Source organism: Musca vetustissima, unplaced genomic scaffold (genome assembly GCF_032173495.1).
Source record: "Musca vetustissima isolate MV318-11 ecotype Yass unplaced genomic scaffold, APGP_CSIRO_Mvet_v1 utg8115, whole genome shotgun sequence".
Lineage (NCBI taxonomy): Eukaryota > Metazoa > Arthropoda > Insecta > Diptera > Muscidae > Musca > Musca vetustissima.
This window is the reverse complement of record NW_026886971.1, coordinates 1-12,504: the sequence shown is the minus strand read 5'-3', so window position 1 is coordinate 12,504 and position 12,504 is coordinate 1.

The following is a 12,504-nucleotide window of genomic DNA, read 5'->3' as shown; positions in this document are numbered from 1 at the left end:
TTTTCTTTTTGCCTTACCTCTGTAATCTCTGAGTGTAACTGATGGTGTTCTCAAATGTTGTTTGTGTTCTCTATGCATCTCTTGGACGGTTTGAGTTTCTCATTGTGGATTGTGTGAATTTATGCTCGCAATGGCGTTGCCATTGTACAGAAGGGGAAATGGGGAATTTGTTGGTAAAGGAATTGTGGAATTTTGCATGGTTTGAGTAGAAGCAAATTTCTTGGGAATGTAAAAAAGGACTCAAGGCACCTGTAGTGAAGTAAAAAAAGTAGAATAGTCCTTTGAAAAAAGAAGGCCTTTAGTATATTGGCTATTTTAAAATAAAATAAAGAAAAACTGTGACGAATTTATGATTTATTTATTCCAATGAAAATCTCTTTAGAACAAATAGTATAGTATTAATAGATCTTGAGAAATAGCTTCATGAAATCAATAGAAATTCGCCTGATGTCTTTCAATATTTTTTATAAAAAACACAGTTTGAAGAAACCAGAAAACCAACATAATTTTATGGAATAATATTATTTTTGCATAGGTTTGAGTAAATTTATTTTTCGAAAAAAATATACTCCATAGAGTCTACAATTTGTTCCTGCTTACAGGTGTCTCAATGTTATCCTTAGTACAGAAAATAGGTTACCTGTTTCTTTTTGATTTGTTGTTGTAAAGGACTATAATTTGAAAAAAGTGTGACGAATTTTCGATTTTCTTTTCATATGAAAACCTTGACTTTAAGATCATTTCGATAGAACATTTTAAAATAGCAATGATTTCTAAAAATCAGGTATTCATATTTTTATTTTAAAAATCTATTTAAAATAACAATTTATTATTAAAGGAAAATATATACGGAATTGCAGTACAATTTTGCATACATTTAATTTATGGAATCTAAAATCTAAACATGAAGTATTAGGATTTTTACTTCCAAAAAAATGTATCTATATATGGAACAGTTTTGCAAACGTTTAATTCACAAGGCAACTGCAACTTACTAAAAATTAACTATTCACTATTTTGTAATCATAAAAAAATTTAAAAATTAGGAATTTATTATTTTCTGATAAATATAAATCTAAAAGATTTCCTTTCAAATATAGATGTTCCTTCAACATACCTATTCTAAATTTAGTCATATATGCATTTATTTATGAAATCTAAATAAACATTTAAATCTCTAGATAAAAAATTCTACAGACAATTTACTATTACGATTGCAAGAAATACTTTGAAGAATAGGATTTAGATTTTAATTCTAATCAAATACATTGGGTATTAACATTATTTATAGAATGATATAATAAATTAAATGTATTGTATAGATGGAAAATTAAGCTATAACAATAAAATATTAGTTCTTGAGGAGTAAAAGCTTTTGTTCAGTTTCGAAACGTAAAACTGTGTAAATGTGTTCGATTTAGAAAATAATTAAAATATATATTTAATTTAGAAAACAATGAAAACAGTAGGGCTTCTTCGTGTTCCTTTTGAAAACCAACCTACTAAAAATAGGATTTAATTTCTCTAATTTTCGCTATAAAATTTAATTTTGTTTCAGCTGGATACTATTAGGAAACATAGAAGTGATTGTCACTTTCATAACTATAGAAAATTGTCAATATTTTATGTTTTGAAACTAAAAAACAACAACAAAAATGAAAATAATTTGTTATAAATTAAACAGAAAAATGAGTGGTTTATTTTGAAAGTGGTTTAAGTCCATTCTTCCTTCAAAATGTATTCCTTTATTCATTTTCCAGAAAAAGATTTAGATTATTAGTAGATAATAGATTATTTGGCTTAACTGGTTTAAGATCCAGTTCTTGAGATGCATTCGAATAGAAAACCAATTCTATTCGAATGATTGTAGGAACTCAAATTAAAACTTCTTCTAAATCTAAAATAAAATTGATAATTATTGGTAGTTTTTTTTAATGAAGAAAACTATCTAATTAGGTGATAAACAAAAAGGTAAATAAAAATGGGAAAATATTGAACTGTTATTTCCGAAAAAACTAATCCTGAGAGACTATAAAATTATTGGTAATTATTTTTATTTGAAGAATAAATCTAAAATACTCCAAATATTTTAGTAAATGCTAATATATGAATTTTCAACTTTGCTAACGATCAAAATTCTTTGGAGAACTTAGGAGTATATTTTCAAGCTATCGTATATAATTTGCAAAGATTTTTTCCATGTGAAAATATATTTCTGTAAAAACTGAGTAATGTAAGAATAATTTTCTTATAATAATTCTTACTACTTCCAGAAAGATATTCTTGAACAATTTCCTTTAGTAAATAAATACAATAATTATAGATTTGAAATTATTCTCTTAGAAAATAATTTTAAATTGAAGATAATTAAAACCAATGAGCGGAACAGTATAGTCGGGCGGGGCCGACCATGCGATACCCTACACAACTACCACAGAACTCTATCTTTCTGCAGATTTTTATTCCGAGCCTGTATAATATTTCGTGATATTTGCACCCTCTTGCCCGATTAGAGGTTAACAGCACCTTCCTTACACTGACATATTTTCCGAATATTACTAATGTTTACTAAAACCCTTCTAATTACTTGTCCAGATTCCCACCGTGGGTTGTGTTGTGATGTTCGGCTTATAATTGTAGCCTATATATCGAATCGAAAAAAAGACACAAAATAAATTTTCGGTACACTTCATCTCAAAATTATTATCTGATCATCACCGAAAATTATAGGCGTTGTCCTTGACCATAACTGGAACCTCATGGAAAATTTCAAAGCGCTAATGGTTTATTAAATAATATCTGAATACGCAAGCACCTGTAAATATTTACTCGCAAAGCCAAGTACGTACAACAATATAATTGGTATCAATTTAAAGGCCAACCACTCCTCTTGGATACTACAAACTTCTCGGCTCTATGTCCTTCAGGAGTAAATAAATACGCTACAGAATACAAATATTGTCATTTTTCACACAAAACCCCTTCTCCATGTAAAAATTCGAGATGTTTGGGCCATAATTGCGGCATCTGGGGCGACCAGAAAAACCGACAAAAATTAGGTGTATGGAACAAATACATAAATATTAAGCGATCTTTACCAAAAACAGTAGCGGTCTTCATTGGGCCGAACCCTTGCTACATGCAAAATTTCGTTAAAATTGGTCCATAACTGTGGCCTGCATCGTGTTTAAAAATTATAATGGACAGACGGACGGACGGACCACATGTCTAGATCGACTCAGCTAGTCGAGATATGACGATCGGTATACATAAAGGTGGGTCTAGGACCATTATTTCGCGGCGTTACACACTCTTGGGGCTTCACAAAGCTATAATACCCTGACAACATGGTTGTGTAGGGTATAAAAATATATAAAAGATGGTAAAACATACTTAAATGCAACTCAAATATTCTCTTCCATAGGAAAACCCCAGAATAAGAACACATATTTCATGTATCTTAAAGAAATATTTTAATCTATCTATAGCTTTTTATAAAAAATACCTATAAATCGATTATGGACATGTCAAACAAAAAAAAAAAAAAAAAAAATCAAATAGATGCTCTCAAACATAATAGTAGTATCTGATGAAATAAATTTAAAATTATGTAATATTAGTCTGAAAAAAATTCTGAAAATTTTCCCCTAGAAAGTATTCAGATAAAGTTTTATTTATCCATATATTTTCAATTGATATTTTAACTACCATTGTCTTAAAATGATACCAAATATCTTTACGTTTTATCTCTTAAGAAATATTTTCAAAAATTGACAAAACTAATTTTTGAAAATATTTTAATATACGCATGTGCCAAAAAAGTTATTAAAAAAATGAAAATCATCATCCATTTTCCAATTGATATGAGGTCGAATCACTTATTTAATATGATCTCCATTTTTTTTTTATAAATTTGCTGATTTTTTTATAACCATAATGTTTCTGTTGAAGTAACCCCAAAGGTTCATCTCGATATTTAAAAAAATTGAATGGAAATACTAATTATTTATTTATAAACTGACTAATTCTAGTTTGAAATATATTTTACGAAAAATGGGCCTTGACTGACCAGGTGAAGATCAATAAAATAATCTTTAGGAAATTTTTCGATTAACTTTAGAAAACAATAATGTCTCAGTTTATATAAAGTGGTACATAAAATGTCATAATATATCGATATGTATATGATACAATACATTGTATTATTTTAAAACCATTCGAAAATAAATATTAAGCCATATTGGGTCCTATATTATCTGAAACTTTTTTATAAATAATCCTTAAACACATGTTCTCATACGAAACACCGTTGTTTTAAAAAAAATATGTGAATTACATGATTTCTTTTAAAAAATTGTGTGTTTGGAAAAAAATTGACCTGGTAAAGATCTAGATTTTATCTAATCTATATCTTTTTCTATTGCAGCTTTTATGATGTTGCAGATTATACTGTTCTCTGTTGGATATATACATTTTTAGCTGTAATTAGCCAATTTTTCCCAAGGATATTATATATTCTTTGAATAATATTAATTTTTTATTTAATTATTTTCTTAATAATAATAAAATCAATACATATTGTCACTTTTTTAAATATTTTCATTTAAAAATTTTCCCCTAATTTAATTTTATGGTTTTCTTATATTCCTTACCAAACAATCAAGTGGCAACACCATTTTTCTCCTCTATCTTAAAATTCACTCTCTTCCTAAACAAATTTATTCTCTCCCTCTCTCTGTGAAACCGATTGTTTGTGGATGGTATTCATTTCTGTGTGTTTTTGCCTGAACAGCAAGGAGGAAATGAATTCGTTCGTTCGTCGTTGGATTTGTGGATGGAAAGACAGAAAGAAAAAAACAAAAACAATAAAGCCGGTACTATTTTACATTTGTAATTGTTGTTGTCTGTCTATTGTGCTAGGTAATCTTTTTTACCATACTGTTGTTGTTGTTTCCACCAAAAATGAATTTTGGTGTGTGTTTTTGAGTGCACCAACAATTGCTCCTTTATTTGTGTGCAAAGAAACTCATTTCTTCCTTTGCCTGCTATTTTGAGAAATTTCCCCTATTTATTTTCAAAAAGAAAAATAAACTCTGAACTCTACTTTCTCCTTAAAGGACCCACACATAAAATGAATTGTAGTTGTGCCACTGCATTTTTCATTTGAAAAGGGGAAATTGTGGAAATTCACTCCATTTGAAGGGATTTGTTGTGTATTTCATGTTGAGGGAGGTTAGAGTTTTCTTTGGTTTTGTTTCTTCATATGACAATTGTAGGAGTTTTGTGTTGCATTTTACCACCAGCATTTCTATTTGATGTTGTTTGAGGCAGGACGGTGAGAGCGTATCGCGATGATGGATGGATGACGTCTTCAAAAAATTGTACGAGGATTAACGAAATTTTTGAAGAACGAAGGAATAATTTTTTGTTGAGAATAAAAATTAAAAGAATTCGTGGAAATATTTAAAAAATATGGATGAAATGGAATTGTTAGCAAATGTTGACGTGCGAATTAAGATATTAAGGTGTTGTACATACTACCTATTTTCAGCAAATTTTTGGATAGAAGTAGCTACCTTCTAACATTTATGAATACAAATTTCAGACTTCCAGATTTCTCAAAACTTTTCAAAGCGGAATAAATCAGTAAGCCAATACTAAGCCGATATTGGATAGCTAAGAAAAACTCCTAAAAAATATTCAAATCGTTGGCATAACGCAAAAAGGCAATAAGTCCAATTTTTCAATCGATTTAATAAAATAAGTCTACATCGCATTTGTTGTTGTTATTTTGTAGTGATGAGAAAGCCGCTAAGCCCAAATTACCACATGTCTCCTGTAAAATAGTAAAATATGGACTTATTGCCTTCACATTTTAAGTCAACGATATATTGAGAATAAAAATTGGCAGCTTGTTTTAGAACAACTTCGAAAAAATGAAAATGTTTAGATTTTTAAAATAAAAAAATTATTTCCGAAATAAAGGAACAATTTTTAATAAAATACATTCCTCAGCAAATTTTAAGTAATGTATCTTAATTAGTCTCAATTTAGATTGGGCGAGTTTACTTGCGGCAAGTCTTTGTTTGGAGGAGAGAGGGGCAAGGGGAATAGAATTTGAAAAAAATTGCCCGTACCGACAATTTTCTGGCAATTCGTTTTGTGTATTTTGTTTGTAGTGTCAGTAATTTGAAATACCAATCCAGAACATTGTCACAAAATGTAAAAAAAAATATTTTTTGAAACTGAATTGCCTTGTATAGACGCATGAAGCAAGTTCAAAATAGAACGATAATAATTGCCGCAAGTAAACTCGCCTAATCTAAAAATCAAAATATTGTATGGAAATAATTTTATACATAGAAATAGAGGAAGAAATATCACAGCTTTACAATTTCGGTGTAGGAAATATAAAATGACACCAAACTATGTAATATTAAAATATAGAAAACATTGGAATATTCTGAAGAAATAGAATCCTTATATGATGGAGCAGAAGTCTCTGCGGCATGGTGAAACTCTGTAACAAACATCATCCCATCGGTCCCTCTTTAGTGTTCCATAGAAGTAATATTTGTTCTTCTATAGAAATCATATTAAGCAAGATCAATGCTTGACCTGCAAAAGTTGTCATTCCGGCCTTATATAGAAAGAGTTGTGGTCTGGTGCATGACCTTTTTCGGCCTTCCACAATAAAACCGATTAGTCACGTACAAGAGGGTCTTCTATTACTTCATAAGTTGTCTCTCTAAGGAGATTTCCTTTCTATAAGGATAACTTAAGTTTTTCGGCAAATCAACCGGACCTTCTATAAAAATACGTTCGGTTTTTATACCCTTCACCACACTGTGGTACAGGGAATTATGTCTTTGTGCATATGTTTGTAACAGGCAAAAGGAAACGAGATAGACACATGGTTCCTTTTGAGAATATGCATAGAATCACTTTCTAAGTCGATTTATGCATGTCCGTCTGTCTGTCTGTCCATGTTAAATTGTAAACAAAGTACAAAGTATATCTGTCCAAAGTATATCTTTTGATTTGCACGAAATTTGGTATAACGTGCTGATTTAAGCCTAGAGTGATGTATGCCAAGTTTGGAGAAAATCGGTCCAGATTTAGATATAGCTCCCATATATAGTTCCGTCCGATTTGATGTAAATGGTCCACCAAAGTCGCTAAATATCTGTCGATTTGCACGAATCTTGGCATAACGTACTGAATTGAGTCTAGAATGATGTCTACCAAGTTTCGTGAAAATAGGTCAATATTTAGATATAGCTCCCATATATAGTTTCGTCCGATTTCATGTAAATGGTGCACCAAAGTCCCTATATATCCTTCGATTTGCACGAAATTTGGCATAGCGTACTTAATTGAGCCTAGAATGATGTCTGCCAAGTTTCGTGAAAATCGGTCCAGATTTAGATATAGCTCCCTTTTATTATAGATTGATTTTAAGTAATTGATGTACTAAGGAACCAATAGGAACAAAACGTTCTGAAATTAGTATAACCTAACCTGTGACAAGTTTGTTTGAAATCGCTCAATATTTGGATAGAGCTTCCATATATATTTTCGCCCGATTTCAAGTAAATTGGGCATCAAAATCCGCATGTTAGTCAGATTGACATCAAAGTTTGCACAACTTACAAAATTGAGCATAGAATTACGTAGTTGCGTTTTCTAGAAGTACAGACATAGCCCAACGGATGACCTATTTATATTTGTTTGAAGTCGATTGACATACTTTATAAATAGATCTAGGTAGATTCACATTTAGGTAAATATCACATTTTTTTCATCCAATTTTATGTTATAGTCCTGTTTAATATACCCATAGTGGTGAAGGGTATCATATAGTCGGCCCCGTCCGACTTTACTACTTTCCTTACTGGTTTTTCCATAAAATATCATTGTGATTGTCTATAAGAAGATCCACCTTCACGAGCTTGAAGACCTTAAGACGCTGCGATCTTCATTAAAAATAGGTTCATATTCTTTTAAAATTTCCCATGGTCGTCGTAATAAGACCTTGTCGTATTCTATATGAAGATTCTTCAAAACCTTATAGGCTTCTACAAAACTCTGTATTCTTTCGTAAAAATACTTAGAACTATTCAATAGAAAGTGTTTGTGGATTACCATAAACATATTATAAGGTCCCCAATAGGAAACATGTGTGTCCTTCTACAGGAAGCCCCCATGGACTTCCGAAATAAGACCTTAAATCCCGTTGTGTTCATTAAAAATATAACATGGTCTCCTGAAATTGACTGTGAGGTGATCATTTATAAAATTATTCTGTCTTACGATCTTCGGTATAATATATTCTGGTCTCGGTGGTCTTCCATAAAAATAATCTGTAGTCGTGTAGTCTTCTACAATAAAACCCTTCAATTGTTATCGGTCGTTCTCCTATTTTGTTGATCAATTACGAAGAAAACGTGCAGTTTTGCAACTAGGACGAAGTTCTTCAGCTCTTCTTTTGAGAATGCAGATTTTTCAACTGCAGTTCGTCTATGAGGAAGATGACGAGATGCTGTTTAAGAAGACTTGCTGCTTTTCTATGAGCTAAAATATCTTCTGGTATTATATTAAGAGTACCTACTGCTATTCCACAAGGAAGAAGATTGTCAGTTGCCCTGAAAAGAAAACCTCCAACACTTCTATGACAAGGAAGACCTTCAGAACATCTTTGACGAAAAAAAAAACATACAGATCTACTATGAGAAAGTAGGCATTCAGATATACTATGACGAAGAAGACCTTCAAGTCTTCTATGAAATACAAGAACTTTATTTTAAATATGAGAAGAAGAAGAAATAGAAGAGACCAAGGTCTTCTGGACCTGAAAGAATACCTTTAGCTTTTCTATGAAGTTCTGCTATGAAAAAGAAGATCTTCGATATGAACAAAAAAAAAACCTTAAGCTATTCAATAGAAAACATAAATTCAACTCGTCTAGAATACATTCCGATTTTCGATGAGGATGAAGAAAAATATCTTCACACAGACTTCCTTCCTTCCATAGAGACTTTTTTCTAGTCTATAAAGTCCCCTTCAGCTTGTCTATATGGCCTAACCTTAATCTTCTATATGGTCTAACCTTACGTCCTACAGTTCGTCTATAAGGACTCCCTCAACACGCCTGAAATCACCTACAACTCGTTTATTGAAACTCTTTTCAGTCTGTTTTGAGCTCATCTCTAAAGTTTCTTTTAAGCTCGCCTGCTGATACTTCTTTCAGTCCATCTCTAAAGATGCCTTTCGATTTGTCTACAAATATTTCCTAAAACTCGTCTATAATTACTGTCTTCATCTATAAATACTTCCTTCACTTCGTCTTTGAAGATACCCTTCATATAAAAAACCCTCTTTAGCCTTTTTATAACAAGATTCGTATTCGTATCCTCTTAGATTTTTTCATAAACTTATGTTTCTTCCTCACCTTATATTTTTCTGTCTTTCCTTTTAATATCTCTCTACGAAGAAAAAAATTGTTTTCAGGGTCATATATTTAACAAGGAAATCATCATTGATCATATTTGTATACCCTTCACCACACTGTGGTACAGGGTATTATGTCTTTGTGCATATGTTTGTAACAGGCAAAAGGAATCGAGATAGACCCATAGTTCCTTTTGAGAATATGCATAGAATCACTTTCTGAGTCGATTTACGCATGTCCGTCTGTCCGTCCGTCCATGTATTTTTGTGAACAAAGTACAGGTCGCATTTATGATCCGATTTGGATGAAATTTGGCACAGTTCACTTGTTTGGCCCAAGGACGAACCCTATTGAAATTGGGAAAAATCGGATCAGATTTAGATATAGCTCCCATATATATTTTCGTCCGATTTTATGTAAATGGTCCACCAAAGTCCCTAAATATCTTTCGATTTGCACGAAATTTGGCATAATGTACTGAATTGAGCTTAGAGTGATGTCTGCCAAGTTTCGTGAAAATCGGTCCAGATTTATATATAGCTCCCATATATAGTTTCGTCCGATTTTATGTAAATGGTGCACCAAAGTCCCTATATATCTTTCGATTTGCCCGAAACTTGACATAACGTACTGAATTGAGCCTAGAGTGATGACTACTAAATTTCGTGAAAATCGGTCCAGATTTAGATATAGCTCCCATATATATTTTCGTCCGATTTTATGTAAATGGTGCACCAAAGTCCCTAAATATCTTTCGATTTGCACGAAATTTGGCATAACGTACTGAATTGAGCCTAGAGTGATGTCTGCCAAGTTTCGTGAAAATCGGTCCAGATTTAGATATAGCTCCCATGTATAGTTTCGTCCGATTTTATGTAAATGGTGCACCAAAGTCCCTAAATATCTTTCGATTTGCACGAAATTTGGCATAACGTACTGAATTGAGCCTAGAGTGATGTCTGCCAAGTTTCGTGAAAATCGGTCCAGATTTAGATATAGCTCCCATATATAGTTTCGTCCGATTTTCACATTTCGATAAATATCACATATTTTAGTTCATCCAATTTCATGTTAATTGTTCTGTTTAATATACCCATAGTGGTGAAGGGTATAATATAGTCGGACCCGTCCGACTTTACTACTTTCCTTACTGGTTTGTTATCCTTTCGAAGTAAATAAAAAACTAAATCACACTCCAGGATACTGAAGCAAAAAAAGGAAAGAAAAAAAAAAACAAATATCAAGGAAACGTGTGTTTAACGCGAGCTCTGCTCCGGTCGGTTATAAATCGTGGGAATTTCTAGGAAATCCTTGGATCTTAACTTCCGTTTGGTATTCTGCCAAGCCAAAGCACTAAGAAATCTTAGATAAAAGCATTGGCAAGCAGAGCTAAACTATTTGGTGCCAAACACGAGAGCGAGAAGCAAACCCGCCCGTACGCCAACCTTATCCTTATTTGCACTTGGAGTTTACTTCCGGTAAATGTTTGTATTTCACATGAGGACGCTACTCGAAGGCGACGGCAGCAAAGTAGCAGCGATGCTGCCAAGCCATACCAATCCACTTGTACACAAGGCAAACATTTATCATTTGATATTTTGTTGTTGTTGCTGCTGCTGTCGTGGGTTTTTTCCGAACCAGCCTCTTGGCAAGGAAGTAAAAGCTGTTTATGTCCTTAGTCGCCTTGAAAGAAGTCCTTAAGGTTCGAGCAGAGTCCATCGTGTTGTTGCTTTTAGTTTTTTAATGGTTGTTTATGTCGTTCAAGTGCATTTCTTTTTTTGTGTTGTTTTTGTCCTTTTTTTTTGAGTACTTGGTGTGCGTTGAAGTGTTTTCATGTGGACGACTGCTGCTGCCGCTGTTGTTGTCCAGTCTTTGTCGTTGCGACTGCAAACCGACATGCAGCAGGTTGTTTTTATTTCCTTTTTTCCAATTCCTGTTTTCGTTATGATTTCTGTTCGGCTTCGGGTTTGGTTTCTTCCTTCTTCATCCAACTCTCTTAAGTGTGTTCATGTCGATGTTTCTGGTCTTGTGGACATTTCCGCTTATGCCTGGTTTGCTGTTGTTGTTTTTTACTCGCTCGCTGGCCTGGCTGTTTGCACATTGAGCTGTGGCCAGGTTAAAAACAGGATTTACGAAAGGAAAGTACACAACAACAAAAACCAAATTCGGTGTTTTTTTTTGCATACACTTGCTGCAAAGGATGCTTGCAGAAGGTGTATTCCTTAATAAAATTACGAAGGATTTGGCAAAAAGGACAACCAATTTTGTATGTGAACCAGTGACCAGTTATAAATGGATTTATATGGAATCGCCTTTGTCCATGGGAAATAATCGCGAATTTGATTTAAATGTTTTGAAAATAATGAACAAAATTCCTGGAATTCCCTCAAAGGATATTTGTTTTGAGAAGCGGATTTCATGGAATTCCGGAAGGAAGTTTCAAACATATTTTTGGGAAGTAATTATTATGAAGAAGAAGATGATATTTTCTCACAGGCAGAAAAATTGAAGGACAAATATGGAATAAAGTGTAGGAGGAGAATAGGGAGCTTATGGACTTATAGACGAGCTCATGCTGATGAAGGCTGAAGGACAGAAAGCCTCTATATACGATTCAAATACTAATTGGAGATCAGGATGTCATTATAGACTAGATTAAGCTCAGGGAATCTTTATAGACGGATTGAAGGAAAGTTTTATAAACAAACTGAAGATGAATTTTCTTAGACCTGATGTATCTGATCTTTATAGACGAACTGAGAGGGCAAAGGGTCATTGCAAACGAGCGAATGGAATTTTCTATAGGCGAGCTAAAGCAGAGCCTTATAGACGAGTCTATATAGACAGTCTTTATAGACGAGTTGAAGGTCAGGGTCAAACTGGAGGTCAGACAAGCTGGAGACGAGCTGAACGACCAAGAAGTTTTTGTAGACAATATACGAGGTGAAATCCAGAGAGTCTTTATAGCCGACTTACAGCTCAGGGAGTCTCAAAAGGCCAGGTTAAAGGCGATTTATACACGAGTTGATGGAAATCTCTACACATGAGCTAAA